Consider the following 21441-nt stretch of genomic DNA (forward strand, 5'->3'; position numbering starts at 1 on the left):
ACTCATCCATTCCCGAGGCAGGATTCGAACCGGCGACCGTAGCAGTCGCGCGGTTCCGAACTGAAGCGCCTAGAACCGCTCGGCCACCGCGACCGGCTGATGGTAGAAAAAAATGTGTAACGTTCATATCCACGGGAAACATCCCAGTGCGCCAAGTACTATAAAATCACTCTGCCTGCACATCACACATTATTATCTGCGAATGGCATAGGACTACTATCCATGGAGCAATTAAAGCATCAGTGTATTTCTTTAGCCGTGGACTAATTTAGCAAATACACACTATTGTGTGCACAGTGTGCACAGACTAATCATTCTGAGAGATCAAAATATGTCACAATGTCTTTCTTTATTCCCTGACTAGGGTCACGAAATATTGTCCACAAATTATCGATTTCAGTCAGTCATGGCCTTCGTCAGGTCTTGTAAAAAAGAGAGAAATATACGGACAGCAGAGTACATTGCAGAAAAATAAGAAGTAAAATATACAGATTTTTTACTGTCATTTGATTCCTCCAAACTGGGGTTGGTCTGGCAGTAGCCGCACAGTTTATTAAGGAATAATGAGTTTAAAACAAAATATAAAAGATGTAGAACGTATAGATAATATAAATAAAAACAGATGATTTAGATGTGGCAAGGCTATTTTGTAGGATAGCGTTATGGCATCGATGACAAGCTGCATGGTGATGATGTTGGTACTTCTGCATTCCAGCTAGAGGATGATTATTTGGAGGCTCGATGACCAGTTCCAGGTAAACAGGTTTGTCGAAAGGGATTAAAAGCAGGGATAATAAGACATGGATGGGAAGCTGATTTTGTAAGTTGTATATGGAAATTCGTAAGGTTTTATTTTGAGCGTTGGGGTAAAGGGACATGATCTGGTTGTGCTCGTGCCGGAGATTTGATGCGACTGGATTTGGAGATGCACATCGGATGGGCCTGGTATCAGGCAAGGGTATATAGGCGGGAGTGGTTCGAGGAGTATTTAGGCGTGGCAAGTAATTTTCTGCATCCAGTGGTCATTGTACGTATGATATTTTAGGTAAGGGCTTAGTCTTTGGATCAAGAACGTGTTACTTACTGCCTGCGGTGGTCAATGAGGGCGCTGTGTGTTACAAGATAGTCATTGGTTAATGACGATTCCGAAAATGTACAGACGTGGAAACTAGGACTGGAATTGTTATGGAATCGAAGGGCTATATTGATTTAGAGTTCAAAATGAGAGTTAAGTTCCTGCTCAACTTCCTCGATTGTGATCTTGGGTTCTACCACCTTGATCGCAGTGTTGAGTGTTGGCGGCCAGCGTGTAGGTTTGAGTTGCTTTGACGCAAGGAGCAAGAGCGAGCAAGGATGCATTGGGGCCAAAGATTATGGACGTGAGTTTGCATTGCAAAGCACTATTGAAGTCAGGAGGAGGAGATAAGTGTTTAACGTCCCGTCGACTATGAGGTCATTAGAGACGGAGCACAAGCTCGGATTAAGGAGGAACGGGGCAGGAAATCGGCAGTGTCATTTCAAAGGAACCATCCCGACATTTGCCTGAAACAGTTTAGGGAAATCATGGAAAACCTAAATAAGTTGAAGTCAGGATCTGTGGAATTAATGATTATTGAATCTTTGCGTGGAATAACTTGGATTATGCTGAGGATAGGGAGATACTTTCTGATTCCAGTGGACAAATTCTTAAGGTTAAGATATTCTGGGCAAGATCGGGATGAGACAAAAGAAAAGTTTAGAGTAAGTTTTCGCTGTCTGGTGGGTAACGATTCCACTAATTCAGATTTGCTGGGTTTAGGGGCAGCTTTTCTATCTTTTGGAATGAATGAAGTGTCAGAACTCCGTCTTTGTGTATATTTCTTCTGGATATGAAATTTGATGAAGTTGGAGCTCGTGATAGTGCACGAGTTGGAGCTGATGATATAGTTGACAAAAACATGGTGCAAATGAAATAAGGTCCAGTTTAAAAAGACAGAAAATAAGCAAATCACACCACTTTTTTTCATACGAGGGTCGGAACTTAAACAGTGGCAACTATTTATTCACAACCGATACAAAAGAATCACATGTTTGCACCTGTCACTGTCCTTCAAAGTAGTTACCAGCGTTGTGTAGAACCCGTTGCCAGCGATGTGGAAGGCGTAGTATACCGTTAGCAGAGCCTGTTCTGTTGATGGTGCGATCGGAGCGGTCTACTGCCTGTCGAATATCTGGAACAGTTCTGAAGCGAATGCCACGAAGCCAAAACTGAAACGCCAATCTAACGAATGGCGTCATTATGAGACGCCGCGAAAGTCGAATGTGCGTCAGAGCCCCAGTATGGTGAGAGTTATGGTGATTCTCGTGTACGACTGTGATGGTGTTATCGTAACGAATTACTTTCCTCCACGGCAGCCCGTCACTGCACAGTAATACTGTTCGTTTTTGTAGCATCGCCTGCGACCAGCTTTGCGAAAGAAGCGGCGACACTTTCTGCGCAACCCACCTATCATTTTGAACGACAATTCGCAGGCGCATACAGCGCAAGCTGTGGCTGCTCTGTTGGGTCGATGGGACTGGGAAGTACTGTACCATCCACCATAATCCCCGGACTTAAGTCCTTGTGACTTAGATTCCGAAGATGAAGGAATCACTTCGTGGCATTCGCTTCAGAACTGTTCCAGAGATTCGACAGGCAGTAGACGGCTCCATACGCACCATCAACAGAACAGGCTCTGCTAATGGTATACTACGTCTTCCACATCGCTGGCAACGCGTTCTACACGACTACTTCGAAGGACAGTAACAGGTGCAAACATGTAACTCTTTTGTATCGGTTGTGAATAAATAGTTACCACTATTTAAGTTCCAACCCTCGTATTTTAAATTATTAAAAACTAAAACTAAACGCCACCCGAAAAGGTCATGGAAGCCCAACGGTACCGACCGGCCGCCGTGTCATCCTCAGCCCACAGACGTCACTGGATGCGGATATGGAGTGCCATGTGGTCAGCACGCCGCTCTCCCGGCCATTTTGTCAGTTTACGAGACCGGAGCCGCTACTTCTCAATGAAGTAGCTCCTCGGTTTGCCTCACAATGGCTGAGTGCACCCCGCTTGCCAACAGCGCTCGGCAGACCGGATGGTCACCCATCCAAGTACTATCCCAGCCCGACAGGGCTTAACTTAGGTGATCTGACGGGAACCGGTGTTACCACTCTGGCAAGGCCATTGGCAAATTAAATCACTGACTGTTAAAATTACTTTATTTACCAACTCCACTGTGGCAGTTTCGGCCTTTACGCCATTCATCTGAGACATGTGACGCTCAGCAGCTCTTTTACTCCTGACGACGCTAGCAGTGTTGACGGCAATGGAGATGGTAATGCTGCAGGATACAATACTGGCATTGCTTCTGGTGCACGTGATGATGCTGGTTGTAAAGAAAACAATGCTGGTGCAGATGATAATCTTGCTGTTGGTGTCGTATGTGATGCTGGTATGGTTGTGGTTAGTGGCGAAAGTGGTCCTGCGTCACCTGCTGAATTATCAGACACTGTAAATGGGAAATCAGGTAAGACTGATGACTGTGTAAATGTTGATGCGAAGTTTGAGGGAGTCGCTCCGGCAGCAGAGTAATAAGGAAACATGCGAAGAACTGTCGGAGAAAGTTAATAGGGCGGAGAGGTATAGAAATACATTAAAGAGCCAAAGAAACTGGTACATCCGCCTAATATCACGTAGGGCCCCCAAGAAAACGCAGAAGGGTCGCAACACGAGATGGCATGGACTCGACTAACGTCTGAAATAGTGCTGGAGGGAACTGACGCCATCAATCCTGCAGGGCTGAACATAAATCCGTAAGAGTACGAGGGGGTGGAGATCTCTTCTGAACAGCACGTTGAAAAGCATCCCAGGTATGCTCAATAATGTTCATGTCTGGGGAGTTTGGTGGCCAGCGTAAGTGTTTTAACTCGGAAGAGAGTTTCTGGAGGCACTCTGTAGCAATTGTGGACGTGTGGAGATATCGCAGTGTCCTGCTGAAATTGCCCAAGTCCGTTGGAATGCACAATGCACACGAATTGATGCAGGTAATCAGACAGGATACTTACGTACGTCTCACCTGTCAGATTCGTATCTAGACCTATCAGGCGTCCCATATCACTCCAATTGCACACACCAGACACCATTACAGAGCCTCCATCAGCTTCAACAGTCCCCTTCTGACATGCAGGTCCATGGATTCATGAGGTTGTCGCCATACCGGTAAACGTCCACCACTCGATACAATTTGAAACGAGACTCATCCAACCAGGCAACATGTTTCCCGTCATCAACAGTCCAATGGCGGTGCTGACGGGCCCAGGCGAGGTGTAAAGCTTTGTGTCGTGCAGTCACCAAGGGTACACGAACGGGCCTGCAGCAATTTGTGGAAGGGTTGCACTTCTCTCACGCTGAACGATTCTCTTCAGCCGTCGTTGATCCCGTTTTTGCAGGATCTTTTCCCGGCGACAGCGATGTGTGAGATTTAATGTTTTACCGTGTTCCTGGTATTCACGGTACAGTCATGAAATGGTCGTACGGGAAAACCCCACTTCATCGCTACCCCGGATATGCTGTGTACCATCCCTCGTATGCCGACTGTAACACCATGTTCAAACTCACATTAATCTTGATAACCTGCCATTGTAGCTGCAGTAACCGATCTAACAACTGCGCCAGCGCTGTATTCTGCCTGTTTACATACCTCTGTATTTGAATACACGTGACTATACCAGTTTCTTTGGCGCTTCAGTGTATGTGGAAGTGAGACGGTACACAGCTGTGTGTCTATTACTGCGTGGGATGATGCGTGTTTGGTGTGGAGGAAGTAGACACTAGGATATGATAGCAAGAAACACAGTTGTTGAGGAAGCGAAGAGCATTGCGGAGGACCACAGAGACGAATGCAGATATAGATGTGGCAATGACTGACAGCGAAGACGACTACAGGCGAGGCGATGACTGGCACCGAAAGTTATGACAGGCAAGTCAATGACTGGCGGCTAATGGGACGATAATATGGCGATGGCTGCCGGCGTTGGAAAATTGTTAGTAGTGTTGACGATGCAATTCATTTTATCGAAATACAGTCAATAAGCTAAAGCACAGCTCAGGCAGTTACTGGCTGTTTTTATCAGGAGATCCAGCCCTCAGATCAAAATATACGCAATGACTTTCTTGATAATCATGAAAACTGAGATAGAAAAACATGAAGTCCCATCTGAATAACCGGCCGTTGTGGTCGAGCGGTTCTAGGCGCTTCAGTCCGGAACCGCGCTGCGGCTACGGTCGCAGGTTCGAATGCTGCCTCGGGCATGGATGTGTGTGATGTCCTTAGATTATTTAGGTTTAACTGTTTCTAAGTCTAGGGGACTGATGACCTCAGATATTAAGTACCATAGTACTTAGAGGGCAATCTGAATACGTACGTAGATACCGAATAACTCTTAAACCAAATCCAGAACTAAGCCAAAGTGGTATCGTTGTAAATGCGGCTCAGCCAAAATCAGTGTATAATATTAAGCATAATGTGAACGGTATTACTTAAAGCAACATCCAGTGGAGTGTTTGCAGATTAGGTAACACACCATTGATGACTCGCTATGTGTCGCTATTGCACACAAAGATAACATACAGGGGTCATTCAAAAATGGTTCAAATGGCTCTGAACACTATGGGACTTAACATCTATGATCATCAGTCCCCTAGAACTTAGAACTACTTAAACCTAACTAACATAAGAACAGCACACAACACCCAGCCATCACGAGGCAGAGAAAATCCCTGACCCCGCCGGGAATCGAACCCGGCAACCCGGGCGTGGGAAGCGAGAACGCTACCGCACGACCACGAGATGCGGGCTACAGGGGTCATGAAAGATATGGAAATACTGCTAGAAATGCACGCTTGAACAAAAACGCAGATGCTAACCAAGCCAGCAGGATGCGCTGTTGTATTTGAACTCGAACGACACCTGTGAAATGCCCTCAATACGTTGCAAGTGTCAGTCATGGTCAGAACATTGTTCTGTGTGGTTGTGAGTACATTATGTGGGAGCTAAGTGAACTCGAGCGTGAGCAAATTGGTGTTTCCGTAACCAAGATAACCGAAGCGTTTGGTGTTTCAAGAGGCACCGTATCGAAGATTTATACCGCACACAGGGAAAGCGGGAAAACATCATCCATTAAGTCACAACGCCCACGAAATTGTGAGAAAGGTGATCGTGACAGACGGTCGTTAAAAAAAGTTGTAACGATAAATAACAGGAAGAAAGCTGTAGAAGTCACCGCAGAAGTGAATGTCTCATTAGCGAATCCTGTCAGCACCAAAACAACACGAAGGGTCCTCCATAAGTAGGGAACTGTAGGGTGAGCTCGAATTCCACGCACTCATCAGCGATGCAGATGCCTGCAACAGCAAAACTGGTGCCGAAGCCATAAAAATTGTACTTTGGCGCAATGACAGAAAGTCAGTTTGTCGGATTATTCTTGTATCACACTGTTTCCAACTTCTGGTCGAGTTTACGTCCGAGGAGTGAAACCTGGTGAGCATCCGTGATGATATGGGCAGACATATCGTGGTATCCCTTCGGCCCTGCGGCTACTCTGCAAGCCCGCCTTACTGTCAAGGATGCTTGTCCTTTTTTATCTGATCCCATGGTTCAAATGGCTCTGAGCACTATGGGACTTAACTGCTGAGGTCATCAGTCCCCTAGAACTTAGAACGACTTAAACCTAACTAACCTAAGGACATCACACACATCCATGCCCGACGCAGGATTCGAACCTGCGACCGTAGCGGTCGCGAGGTTCCAGACTGTTGCGCCTAGAACCGCTTGGCCACCCCGACCGGCTCTGATCCCATGGCACGGTGTTTATTCCCCAATGGTGATGCTGGCTGTGCTCTAAGACGACAGAACTCCTGTTCGCACAGCTCACATCGTCTAGCACTAGTTTTTGAATACGAGGATCAATTATCACGTCTCTCCTAGTCACCACAGTCACCAGATTTCAATATTACAGAGCCTTTGTGTTCTACTTTGGAGAGAAGGGTACGTGATCACTTTCGACCTCCATCACCGTTACGTGAATTTACCACTTTTTTGCTGGAAGAATGATATACGATTCTTTTTAAAACCTGATAACACCTGTATTTATCCATTTCAAGACGACTGGAAGCTGTTTCGAATGCCAATGGGTTTCCTGCAGCGCATTAACCATGGTAATGTGTTGTGTTTATGATGTTTTCATAGTTTTGTTCATCCCTTATATATCCTCCAAGTAATCGTTTAAATGTACAGGGAATGGAAACAGTATTAAAAAAGACTAATCCCACCAAATTGTTCCATAGTCGAGGCTTTATGGCTCCAGTGCAACGTTTTCTTGTTACGGGCACTTGCATTACTGATGATTGTTCTGAAATTCCAGCTCTCTCTGCAGTTCCCTCCTTCTACAGCTCCCTTCGTGTTGTTTTGGTACTGAAAGGGCTCGTGAATGCGACATTCAGTTCCACAGTGACTTTTGCAGCTGTCGACCTGTTATTTTCGTCACAATACTCTTCAATGACCGTCTGTCACGATCGTTGAATACACAATTTCGTCCGCGTAGTGACTTGGCGAATGATGTTTCTCCGCTTTCGCCGGCCGCTGTGACCAAGTGGTCCTAGGCGCTTCAATCCGGAACCGCGCTTCTGCTACTGTCGCAGGTTCGAATCCTGACTCGGGCATGATTGTGTGTGATCTCCGTAGATTAGTTAGGTTTAAGTAGTTCTAATTCTAGGGGACTGATGACCTCAGATGTTAAGTCCCATAGTGCTTAGAGCCATTTGAACATTTTTTCCGCTTTCCCTATATGCGGGATAAATCTTTGGTACGGTACCTCTTCAAACACCGATTCGGCTACCTTGGTTACGGAAGCACCGACCACACGGGCGCCATCAATTTCTCCTCGTTCGAATTCACATAGCTCAGACATAACTGCCTCGAACAACTACTTAGACAACCCTCACACAGTGGAAATATTTTAGATCTTGTAGCTACACGCAGGACTGACTATTGAGAACGTCAGTAAAGAGACAATGCTTGCTAAAGTTAATAAACCCCTCAAGAATGCCAGAAGAGTATTTATGGTAGAAATAGCAGATAAATTGTTGTTAACATCCCACTTATATAATGAATGGACATTGAGGGATCATGGACAGAGTTTAAACAGATTATAAATCATGCTTTAGAGACGTATGTGACAAGTCAGTGCATTAAGGATGGAAAGGACACTCCGTGGGTAATTAAGTTCGGAAAATGCTTAGGAAATAGCACTCTCGTTTCAAAAAATAACGCGCAAATGTCGACAGGCAAAAGTTGGTAGAAATTCGTGCGTCCGTAAGATGATCAATACGCGAAACGTGCAACTTCCACTATCATACCTTAGCGAAAGATCTTGCGGAGAACCCGACCAGTCGCGTGTGCCAACGGAAGACAGCAAAAGGAAAGCTGAAGTTTCAGATTTCACGCTTAACAAATCATTCACGCAGGAGGATCGTACAAACATATCGTCGTTTGACTGTCGCACAGAGTCTCGCATGAAGGACATAGAAACAGGCATCCGTGGAGTCGAGAAGCAACTGGAAGAGTTGAAAACAAGTCGCCACGTCCTGATGGAGTTCCAGTTCGGTTCTGCAGTATAAAAAGTACTGTACTACTTTGGCCCACTACTTAGCTTGTACTCGTATTTATAGCGAATGTCTCGTCCAGTGCAACGTCCCAAGCGATTGGAAAAATGCGCAGGTGACTCCTGTATATAAGAAAGGTCAAAGAACTGACCCGCACAATTACAGACCAATATCCTTAACATCGGTTTGCTGCAGAATTCTTCATGATATTCTAACTTCGAATATAATAAATTTCCTTGAGACAGAAAAGCTTCTGTGCACAAATCAGCACGGATTTAGAAAGTATCACTCTTCCAAAACTCAGCTTGCCCTTTTCTCTCGTAATATGCTACAAACCACGCATAAAGTGTAACAGGCAGTTTCCATATTCATATGTTCCCGGAAAGCGTTTGACACGGTGCCCCGCCGCAAAATGTCGACGAGGACGCGAATATATGGATTAGGTTCCAAAATACGTGAGTGGCTTGAAGACTTTTTAAATAATACACTACAGGCCATTAAAATTGCTACACCACGAATATGACGTGCTACACACGTGAAATTTAACCGACAGGAAGAAGATGTTGTGATATGCTAATGATTAGCTTTTCAGAGCATTCACACAAGGTTGGCGCCGGTGGCGACACCTACGACGTGCTGACATGAGGAAAGTTTCCAACCGATTTCTCGTACATAAACAGCAGTTGACCGGCGTTGCCTGGTGAAACGTTGTTGTGATGCCTCGTGTAAGGAGGAGAAATGCGTACCATCACGTTTCCGACTTTGATAAAGGTCGGATTGTAGCCTATCGCGATTGCGGTTTATCGTATCACGACATTGCAGCTCGCGTTGGTCGAGATCCAATGACTGTTAGCAGAATATGGAATCTGTGGGTTCAGGAAGGTAATACAGAACGTCGTGCTGGATCCCAACGGCCTCGTATCACTAGCAGTCGAGATGACAGGCATCTTACCCGCATGGCTGTAACGGATCGTGCAGACACGTCTCGACCCGTGAGTCAACAGATGGGGACGTTTGCAACACAACAACCATCTGCACGAACGGTTCGACGACGTTTGCAGCAGCATGGACTATCAGCTCGGAGACCATGGCTGCGATTACCCTTGACGCAGCATCACAGACAGGAGCGCCTGCGATGGTGTACACGAATGGCAAAACTTCATTTTTTCGGATGAATCCAGGTTCTGTTTTCATCGTCATGATGGTCGCATTCGTGTTTGGCGACATCGCGGTGAACGCACATTGGAAGCGTGTATTCGTTTTCGCCATACTGGCGTATCACCAGGCGTGATGGTATGGGGTGCCATGCCATTGGTTACACGTCTCGGTCACCTCTTGTTCGCATTGACGGCACTTTGAACAGTGGATGTTACATTTCAGATGAGTTGTAGGACCCGTGGCTCTACCTTTCATTCGATCCCTGCGAAACCCTAGATTTCAGCAGGATAATGCACGACCGCATGTTGCAGGTCCTGTGCGGGCCTTTCTGGATACACAAAATGTTCGACTGCTGCCCTGACCAGCACATTCTCCAGATCTCTCACCAATTGAAAACGTCTGGTCAATGGTGGCCGAGCAACTGGCTCGTCAGAATACGCCAGTCACTACTCTTGATGAACTGTGGTATCGTGTTGAAGCTGCATGGGTAGCTGTACCTGTACACGCCATCCTAGCTCTGTTTGACTCAACGCCCAGGTGTATCAAGGCCGTTATTATGGCCAGAGGTGGTTGTTCTGGGTACTGATTTCTGAGGATCTATGCACCCAAATTGCGTGAAAATGTAATCACATGTCAGTTCTAGTATAATATATTTGTCCAATGAATACCCGTTTATCATTTTCAATTCTTCTTGGTGTAGCAATTTTAATGGCCAGTTGTCCTCGACGGAGACTGTTCGTCAGAGACAAGGGTATCTACAGGAGTGTCCCAGAGAATAAAGATGGGGTCGCTCTTATTCTCTGCATACAGAAAAAAGCTGACAGACAGGGTGAGCACCAATTTACAGCTAGCTCTTTGCTGACGATACTGTGGTGTGCGAGAACGTGTCGTCGTTGAGTAACTGAAGAAGGATACAAGATATCTTAGACAAAATTTCTAGTTGGTGTAGTGAATGACAGTTTCCTTTAAATGAAACAAAATGTGGGTTAATGCGGATGAGTAGGAAAAACAACCCTGTTATGTTCGCAACAGCCTTAGTAGGCTGCTGCCTGACACAGTCATGTCGATAAAATATTCAGGCTTATCGTTGCAAAGCGATATGAAACGGAATGAGCACAGCAGGTTGGTAGTCAGGTAGGCCAATACTCGACTTCGTTTTATTGGGAGAATTTTGTTAAAGTGTAGCTCGTCCATAAAGGAAATGGCGTATAGAACGCTGTTGCGACTCGTTCTTGAGTACTGTTCGAGTGTCTGGAATCCCCAGCGGGGCGGATTACAGGAATACATAGAAACAGTTCAGAGGAGTGGCGCTAGATTCTTTACCGGTAGGTTCGGTCACTACGGAGACGCTTCGTGAACTCAGATGGGAATCCCTGGAGGGAAGACTACGCTTTTTTCGCGAGGCACTATTGCGGATACTTAGGAAACGGAACTTGAGGATGACTGCAGAACGATTCTACTGCCAGCACCGCACTTTTCGCATAAGGACTTTGAAGATAAGATGCAACAAATTAGGGCTAGCATGGAGGCTTTTAGGTGGTCGTCCTTCCCTCGCTCTGTTTTCGAGTGGAACAGGAAAAGAAACTTCCACCATGCACCGTATGGGGGCTTGCGGGGTATGTATGTAGATTTAGATGTAGATAATGCAGTCTCAACTGCACAGAACACTGTTATGACCAAGACTGACACTCGCAACACCCTGAGGACATTGCACAGGTGCCATCCGTGGTCACATACAACAGGGCAACCTGCAGACTTGGCTATCATCTGTTTTCATGTTCAAGCATGCATTTATCGCGGTGTTTCCAATTGTTTCAAAAAATGGTTCAAATGGCTCTAAACACTATGGGAAATAACATCTGAGGTCATAAGTCCCCTAGACTTAGAACTACGTAAACCTAACTAACCTCAGGACACCACATACATCCATGCCCGAGGCAGGATTCGAACCTGCGACCGTAACAGCAACGTGGTTCCGAACTGAAGCGCCTAGAACCGCTCGTCCACAGAGGCCGGCCCAAATTTTTGTCCAACCCCTGTAAGTGCAAGAAAATGATAACACTGGGACTGACAACCTTTAAAACATAAGAACATTGCACAAAAATCATAACAATAGATAACTTACAACAATATTTTGTGCCTGGACTCGAAGTTAAAAAATAAATATCTGTACCTCTCGGTCCACTTTGTGTATATAAGTGTCTGTGTCTCAGCTGATACAATATATCAGCTTTCAGTGAACAATAGTATCGTCTCTCTGTCCTTCAGTTCGCAGCTTGTGGGTAAGTGGTCGTCGTCGCTGGCTCTAGATCGCAAGGTCCCTCATTCGATTCCCAACCGGCTCGGAGATTGCCTATTCTCCCAATCTTTATCGACGCCAAAGTCGCTAAGTGGCGTCAAATAAAAAGAGTTGCCCCAGGTGGCCGAACACCCTTGACGGGATCTCGCGCAGTATAACGCCATAGCATCATTTCACTTTTTTCAGTCTTTAAAACGATTAACACATAGTGGAGATGTAGAGACTGACTTGAACGATACGGGATTAAGGCATCAGAATCGTTTGGTGAAACATTCATCTAAATCTACATCTACATAGATACTCCGCAAGCTACCGTACGGTGCGTGGCGGAGGGTACCCTGTACCACTACTTGTCATTTGCTGGCCACGGTGGACGAGCGGTTCTAGGCGCTTCAGTCTGGAACCGCGTGACTGCTACGGTCGCAGGTTCGAATCCTGCCTCGGGCATGGATGTGTGTGATGTCCTTGGGTTAGTTAAGTTTAAGTAGTTCTAGGGGACTGATGACCTCAGATGTTAAGTCCCATAGTGCTCAGAGCCATTTGAACCATTTTTTGAACTTGTCATTTCCTTTCCTGTTCCACTAACAAATAGAGCGAGGAAAAAAAGACTTTTTGCGTCCCTCCATATGACTCCTAATGTCTCGTATGTTATTTTCATGATGCTTACTCGCAAATGTTGGTGGCAGTAGAACCGTTCGGGAGTCAGCTTCAAATGCCGCTTCTAGTTCCCGACGCATTGGCGTAACACTTCTGTGTTGTTCGAACCTACCGGTAACAAACTGTACAGAAATACGAGGACTAACTGGGAATAAATTTCAGAACATTGAAGGGGGCTAGCACAATACATCACACAAGTGCCAGTCTAAAACGGAAGGGTACGGTGTAGAGAGACCTCAGTCAGTTTACTAGAAAATGTGAACAAAGACGCAGAGAGCGATAGAAACAAACTGATGAAAACATAGTGGAGAAGGAACTATGTCCAACTTAAAAGTGCAAAATATTCGCACGCAACCTTTGTAGTAGCTGGTTTTCAGAATAAAGTGAAATCAGAGGTGGTATCCATTGATCTGTCGGCTGCATATGTACAGAAGGCAAGATGTCATACTGAAACTTCTACAAGTCCTCATCAATGAAAGCCCAGTAACCGATGTTTCCAACTGCTGCTCGGTAACAAGAGATCGCAGATGAAGCTAAGCAGTGGTCTGCCACAAGGATCTGTTCTGGCCCCTCTCTTGTTCAGTATCACATATCAAAGCTGCCTGAATACTCATCAAGAAAGTTTTGGTATGCTGACGTCTGGACATTCACAGTGAAACATAGAGATCACGGAGTTACCGTCTCTGAATTTACCAATGATGTATCAACTATTGGTGAATATTTTCGCAAATGGAAGTCGCAGCCAAGTTCCGCTAAAACAAAAGTGTCAGTGATTCACCTAAACAACAAGCTGGCCAACAAGGAACTCACAGTCTGATTTGTAGGAAGGCTACGCAGACATAACACAAACTAGAAATATCTAGGGGGTCACACTTGATTAAACGTTCAGTAACAGACATCTATTAAGAGCAGCTGCCAAAATCAAAACACGAGAGAGCATTCTCCGAAACTTTTTGGCACATCGAGGGTGTCAACTGCATCAACGCTCCCTACTTGTCGAATATTGCTTCCCAACTTGGATCACCAGTTCTCACACAAGACTTGTTAACATACGGCTCAACCATACCATGCGTCTTATAGCTGCCACAGACAGACGCTTACCTTCTGACTACGCATACTTAGCCACATACCACCTCCATCTCTGCCGCGGAGCCGGCCGATGTGGCCGAGCGGTTCTAGGCGCTTCACTCCGGAACCGCGCGATTGCTACGGTCGCAGGTTCGAAACCTGCCTCGGGCGTGGATGTGTGTGATGTCCTTAGGGTAGTTGGGTTTAAGTATTTCTAAGTTCTAGGTTATTGATGACCTCAGATGTTAAGTCCCATAGTGCTCAGAGCCATTTGAACCATTTTTTTTTCTGCGGCGGGAAAGCTCACTTGTACGGGAGTTCAAGGAGCTACAGAAAAATCCTCACCTCCTTGTTCACTCAGACAACCCAACCGTTCACAGAGGAAGGTTTAGCTCTTATCACCCACCTCTGGAAACCGCAAGGATGTTAGTGTACAACGGCTTTAGTATTAATGACAGCTGCAGACACATAAGGCAGATTAATGCTGTTACTGAACAACTAAATATGCCGTGCATATCGTCAAGATGTGGTCGGTTCTTAACCGAATAAAAACCTACACTGGAAGGTGTGCTGATTCTCTGTACAAGTGGAAGAAAATAACTTCTCCAAGTTGTGACTGTGGTTCTCTAAGTTGTAACTGTGGCGCTGAAAAGCAGACTGTTCGCCTTGTAATTCAACATTGTCTTTTGTGAGCTTTCCCTGGCGATCCAACAGATTTTCTGGTTATGATGGAAGGATCAGTACATTAAATTCGTGGACTGGATATTACTTTGTAATTTGAGTCAGCTGCAAATATTTTTGTGGCGTAGCCATACGCCAAATATGTAAATAAGTAATATTTTAGAAGACATTACTATCGCCGTTGATTGTTAACATTATTTTATTTATAAATGCCACTTTGGCAATGACAACTTTCAGGCCATTCATCTGATATGTGGCTCAGGAGTAGCAGTCTACCTGACAGCACAGTGTTGCACCCATTCCTTTTCTCGCATCTGCATTAACAACACAAACACGACATTGGCACTCCACAGGTTCTTATAACCACCACTTACACTCAGAATGTATACTTACAACAAAACCTTTACATTTCGTGAGCGAATGGTACCAATGCGCGGCAGGAAATGAAACCTTCCCAATTTGACGACTGAGCTTACCACTCAGGGTGTTTCAACCAACAATGTCATACACCTCTAAATTACTGAAAGAGGCAGAAAGGAACAACGTACTGGATGGTTATAATTGAAGTGCACCTACACACATAGGTCCAGTGAGGCATGCAATTAACGTATGGCAGCGAAACTTGATAGACAATTCAATGCGTTAACGCGGAACCGATTTACGTTGAAATAAAAAATTGTCCCAGTTTTGGCCACCAAATGCATATCTGGCGCTGTGAATGCAGGAAAGACGTACAGAAATGTTTCCAAATGTAATGGATTAGGTACAGGACGTGCAAAAAAGGTCGAATAAGTGAGAAAGGCGTAATGTTGATTTTATTATTAGCCACTGCTTTCGTCGGCCGCGGTGGCCGTGCGGTTCTGGCGCTGCAGTCCGGAACCGCGGGACTGCTACGGTCGCAGGTTGGAATCCTGCCTCTGGCATGGGTGTGTGTGATGTCCTTAGGTTAGTTGGGTTTAAGTAGTTCTAAGTTCTAGGGGACTTATGACCTAAGATGTTGAGTCCCATAGTGCTCAGAGCCATTTGAACCATTTGAACCACTGCTTTCGAAGTTTGTTCAATATGAGCACCAGGGATGTCGACGAAACGTTGTACAGCGCCAGATTTGTACCTGGCGGCCAGAATCGGAACTAATTTTTGTTTCAGGTTAAGTCGATTCCGCGTTAACGCATTAGGATGTCTGCCAAGTTTTGATGCCATATGATAATTACAGACAACACTGGGCATCCGCGAGAAACTGTACTTTAATTATAACGACCTGGTAGCACACCAGTGATGAATCGACTAACGTGGTTGCCGTTTGCTTGAGGTACAACAAAGTTCTTCTGATGCTGCACGCATGTTTACAGCACATTTCCTGAGTTTCGAATTTAGAAAGCGTTCTTTCGGTGGGAAGTAAACCGCGATCGGTGTAAAATATTAAAATGCAGTAAAACCGCAAAAGATGTGTATTTAGTTGACATCCAGTTTCAGTCTATAATTTAGACCATCTTCAGGCGATAAGCATTGCAGTACAGTAGTATTATATATTCAGAAGGATATATATTCAGAGAGATGGTAACATAGTTGAAAACATCTAAAATAATAGCTGCAATAATAACAAAATAAAATGGCGGCTGGTGACGATGGAGGGAGGAACTGCTGAGTGATGCAGCATTACTCGAGAATATACGGTATACTGTAAGTCCCGCCCATCGCATAAGGCATTACATCATTGACAACTAATCACGTACTTGTTACGTGATTAAAGTTACATTAAATGATATAGTCGAGCCGGCCGCTGTGGCCCAGCGGTTCTAGCCCCTTCAGTCAGGAATCGCGCTGCTGCTACGGACGCAGGTTCTAATCCTGCCTCGGGCTTGGATGTGTGTGATGTCCTTAGGTTAGTTAGGTTTAAGTAGTTCTAAGTCTAGGGGACTGATGACCGCAGATGTTAAGTCCCATAGTGCTTAGAGCCATTTGAACCATTTGGTATAGTCGAAATTTACAGAAAAATCGTGCACAAAAAACCTATCATAATCTATTTAAAGTAAAGAAACAAAGTAACAGACACGATTTGATCGGTTTTGTGTGTAGATTGTTCTCTATAGCCATTTGTATGAACTCGTTGAAAGCAGCCCTAGCAGATATGGCTGTACTGAAATAGTTTGCCGGTATCGATACTAAAGTAATTAACGCGTATTTTTCTGTCGCCAATAAACGTGATGACGATTTTATATTTTGTTTTTTTGTTTTTTAAGTATCTAGAGAAGCTAAATTTCATGTTATCTCACAGAGATATAATTTTCAAAGCCATTCTACTACTACATAATAGGAAACATTTCGTGTAATACTGTTCTTTGGCAGTAGTCTACAGTCCCTGCGAAGGATCGCTTTATTAGTTTCTTCTGACCACTGGAGCCCGAACTGTGGCAGTCAGTTTCTGTGTTACTATCGTCCATCATAGCTACAACACGAGGATCGACTTCCAACCCATCGGATAGCCTCCGCCTCCCCAGCGTTTCCTCCCCTGCCTCAGTGTACGCGGTGGGCCTCGCTGGAGATAAATATCGATGCCGACAAGCCATTGCTATGGTAACAAGTACAGCCATCTCCACTACGACTACTTTCAACGAATTCTGTCCAAAGCCATTAGAGGGCAAGCTACACACAAAACCGATCAAATCATATCTGTTATTGCGTCTCTTTATTTTAAATAGATTAAGACAGGATTTGTTGTGAACTTTTCATTTTTCACATACGAGAGTCACTCCAAAAGAAATGCACACTAGTTTAGTAAAAATACAGTTTTCATTCTGCATGTGTGAAAGTTTTACAGTGTGTAGATACATCCTTCCCGCTTGTTTTCAAACTTAGTTCAACTTGTTCCCGTAAGTGGTGCTGTCACAGTGTGTCTTCAAGATGGCTGCTACACTTGACGTTCGTCAGAAGCAACATGCTGTCATAGAATTCCTGTGCTGTGAAAACGAGACAGTGGGAAACATCCACAAGAGGTTGAGCAAGGTTTATGGAGATGCTGCTGTCGATCGCAGTACAGTTAGTCGGTGGGCAAGCAGGTTACGCGATGGAAGAGGGCACGGCAATACTGAGGATTGTCCTCGCAGCGGCAAGCCTCGTACTGCACACACTCCTGACACTGCAGAGAGTTAACGAATTGGTGACTGCTGACAGACGAATCACAGTGAACGAATTGTCACGCTACGTTGGGATATCGGAAGGAAGTGTTTGCAGAATACTGAAAGTGTTGGCGTTAAAAAAGGTTTGTGCCAGGTGGGTTCCCAGGATGATGACAGTGGCTCACAAAGAAACAAGAAAAACGGTATGCAGCGAACTTTTGGAACTGTACGAGAATGGTGGAGATGAGTTTCTTGGAAGAACTGTGACGGGTGATGAAACATGGCTCCATCATTTTTCACCAGAGACGAAGAGGTAACCAATGGAGTGGCATCCTGCAAATTCACCCAAGAAAAAATAATTCAAAACCACACCTTCTGCTGGAAAAGTTATGGCTACGGTGTTTTTCGATTGCGAAGGACTCTTGCTTGTAGACGTCATGCCAAGTGGAACCACCATAAATTCTGATGCATATGCGACGACACTGAAGAAACTTCAAGCTCGACTGAGTCGTATTCAACCACATCGGCAGAAGCAGGATGTTTTGCTGTTTGCACGACAATGCACGGCCACATGTCAGTCAAAAAAACCATGGAAGCGATCACAAAACTCGGATGGACAACACTGAAACATCTGCCTTACAGTCCTGACCTGGCTCCATGTGACTATCATCTCTTTGGGAAACTGAAAGACTCTCTTCGTGGAACAAGGTTTGAAGATGATGACTCCCTTGTGCACACTGCCAAACAGTGGCTCCAACAGGTTGGTCCAGAATTTTACTTTGCGGGTATACTGGCGCTGCTTCCAAGATGGCGTAAGGCAGTTGAGAGGGATGGAAATTATGTGGAGAAATGAAAATATTGTTCCTAAAGGATGTATCTACACACTGTAAGACTTTCAAACATGTAGAATAAAAGATGGATTAAAAACATAGTGTGCATTTCTTTTAGAGTGACCCTCGTAATTTTTGTATTTATTTTTCTTGTGAATTTCAACAATACCATTTAATGTAACATATCTCACTTAATGAGTACGTAACTGGTTGAGAGTGATGTAATAGGTGTAGCTTACAGTACACACTGCCAGAAAAAAAAAATCACAACATCAAGACGGAGTTTTGTGACATAAACGATGGTTGGTAGGCGTGTTTCTACATCTGACAGATAATGCCTGTTCAGATTTCGCGCCAGTCACTAAGAGCGGCGCTAGTAGCGGCACTACGAGAATGCAGATCAGGTGTGTTTAAATACACTCTCTATCGGTCTTGAGCGTTAGTTACGTATGAGATTGGACGAGGTTAGTAGTTGTTAATCAAGAATGCCTTTAAGACGACAAAGGCGCCACTACCTACACGTCCCTGAGTTTGAACGAGGCCGTACATTAGGACTACGAGAAGCTGGATGTTTTTTCTGCGATACTGCAGGAAGACTCGAGTGTCTGCAACCAGCCTGTCTGCTTGCTAGACTCACTCGACGAACACCCGGTGTTATGACCTGGGGTGCGGTTTCGTATGACAGCAGGAGCTCTCTCGTGGTGATCCCAAGCAGGACTGAAGACGACAACAACAACAACAACAACAGAATAAAGTGAGATCCCTTTCGTGTACAACTGTTTGGTCTCAGTCCCAGTTTAGTAACTGTGCCCTGGCTGAAATCTGTACTCCAGTCTGGTGATTCGATCTGTTGTGCTGCTATTTATGAACGGCATTACAGGGGGTGTTTCCCAACAGGAAAATGTTCGCCCACATACCGCTGTCTTAACCCAACATGCTCTAAAGAGTGTCGACGAGTTGCCTTTGCCTACTCGATCACCATCTACATTAACGAACTACAACTCCAGCGTGATCCAAAGACAGCATTACCCGTCCCTGTACTGATCGACCAAATGCAACAGGCATGGAACTCCATCCCACAGACACCCGGCACCTGTACAACACAATGCATGCTCATTTGCATGCTTCCATTCAACATTCTGGCGGTTTCACGGCCATTAATGTATCAGCATTTCACAATTGCAATGGCATATCTTTGGCTTACACTGACATGTGATCTTGCAATGTTAATCACTTAAATATGTTACCTAGACAAATGTATTCAAGAAATTTCATTCCTCTATAGTAATTATTTTTTGGAGGTGCGATTTTTTGCGTCAATATATATATTCTCGAGTAATGCAACTTATGCAGCAGCTGAGGTCCATGTCCTTGTGAATCTTGCCCCGTCCACTGCCACTAGCCACCATCTAGGATATAACATATTTTGTTATTATTGTAGTTTTTATTTTAGATGTTTTAAGCCATGCTACCATCTCTCTGTATAGATTTCCCTCTGTATATGTATTACTTTTATATTTCAGTGCTGACAGCCTGAAGATTGTCTAAATTACAGACCGAGACCGGTTGCCAACCAAAATAAACATGTGATGCGATTGAGACTGCTTTATTGAATTTTAATTTACCACAGTGACCCATCCTTTGTCGAGAACATCTACACCTACATTTATACTCCGCAATCCACCCAACGATGTGTGGCGGAGGGCACTTTACGTGCCACTGTCATTGCCTCCATTTCCTGTTCCAGTCGCGTATGGTTCGCTGAAAGAACGACTGCCGGAAAACCTCCGTGCGCGCTCGAATCTCTCTAATTTTACATTTGTGATCTCCTCGGGAGGTATAAGTAGGGGGAAGCAATATATTCGATACCTCATCCAGAAACGCACCCTCTCGAAATCTGGACAGCAAGCTACACCGCGATGCAGAGCGCCTCTCTTGCAGAGTCTGCCATTTGAGTTTGCTAAACATCTCCGTAACGCTATCACGCTTACCAAATAACCCTGTGACGAAACGCGCCGCTCTTCTTTGGATCTTCTCTATTTCCTCTGTCAACCCGACCTGGTACTGATACCACACTGATGAGCAATACTCAAGTATAGGTCGAACGAGTGTTTTGTAAGCCACCTCCTTTGTTGATGGACTTCATTTTCTAAGGACTTTCCCAATGAATCTCAACCTGGCACCCGCCTTACCAACAATTAATTTTATATGATCATTACACTTCAAATCGTTCCGCACGCATACTCCCAGATATTTTACAGAAGTAACTGAGCCAGTGTTTGTTCCGCTGTCATATAATCATGCAATAAAGGATCCTTCTTTCTATGTATTCGGAATACATTACATTTGTCTATGGTAAGGGTCAGTTGCCACTCCCTGCACCAAGTGCCTATCCGCTGCAGATCTTCCTGCATTTCGCTGCAGTTTTCTAATGCTGCAACTTCTCTGTATACTACAGCATCATCTGTGTCGGTAACTCGTAGTTTGAGGAGCAACGGTCACTATTCACCACTGATGGTAAATACTGATAGGCCACATCAGAGGACCTGTGTAGTGAAGTGGACAATTCCATATTCAGATACAGAATGATAAGCCACGTCGTTATGACCTACTGTTTAGTAGTATATTGGTCCACATGTGGAATAGAATGCAGCAACGACTCTGGTGACGTAAATTCGACATGTCATTGGTAGCTTTCCGGAGGTATGTGGCAACAGATGTCTTCTCACACATCATGCAGTTAGGGTAAATTACAGGATGGTGGTCGATAGCAGAGGAGCTGGCGTCCGATAATGTCCCAGGTGTATTCATCGTACGCCGATCAGGCAAATTGGGTGACGAAGACATCACAGTCAGTTTACTGTCAAGCTCCACAAAGCATCATAGCACGGTCCGTTATGCTGCTGGAAGATACAATTGCCATCGGGAAAGATATCAATTATGAA

The 21441-nt window shown here is 44.9% G+C and overlaps 1 pseudogene; it reads right to left on the bottom strand.

The window, feature by feature from the left end:
• Positions 1 to 3096: 3096 nt before the first annotated feature.
• Positions 3097 to 3214, bottom strand: LOC126186029 (5S ribosomal RNA; annotated as a pseudogene).
• Between the last annotated feature and the right edge of the window lie 18227 nt (positions 3215 to 21441).

The sequence above is a fragment of the Schistocerca cancellata genome, chromosome 4, assembly GCF_023864275.1.
Source record: "Schistocerca cancellata isolate TAMUIC-IGC-003103 chromosome 4, iqSchCanc2.1, whole genome shotgun sequence".
NCBI lineage: Eukaryota > Metazoa > Arthropoda > Insecta > Orthoptera > Acrididae > Schistocerca > Schistocerca cancellata.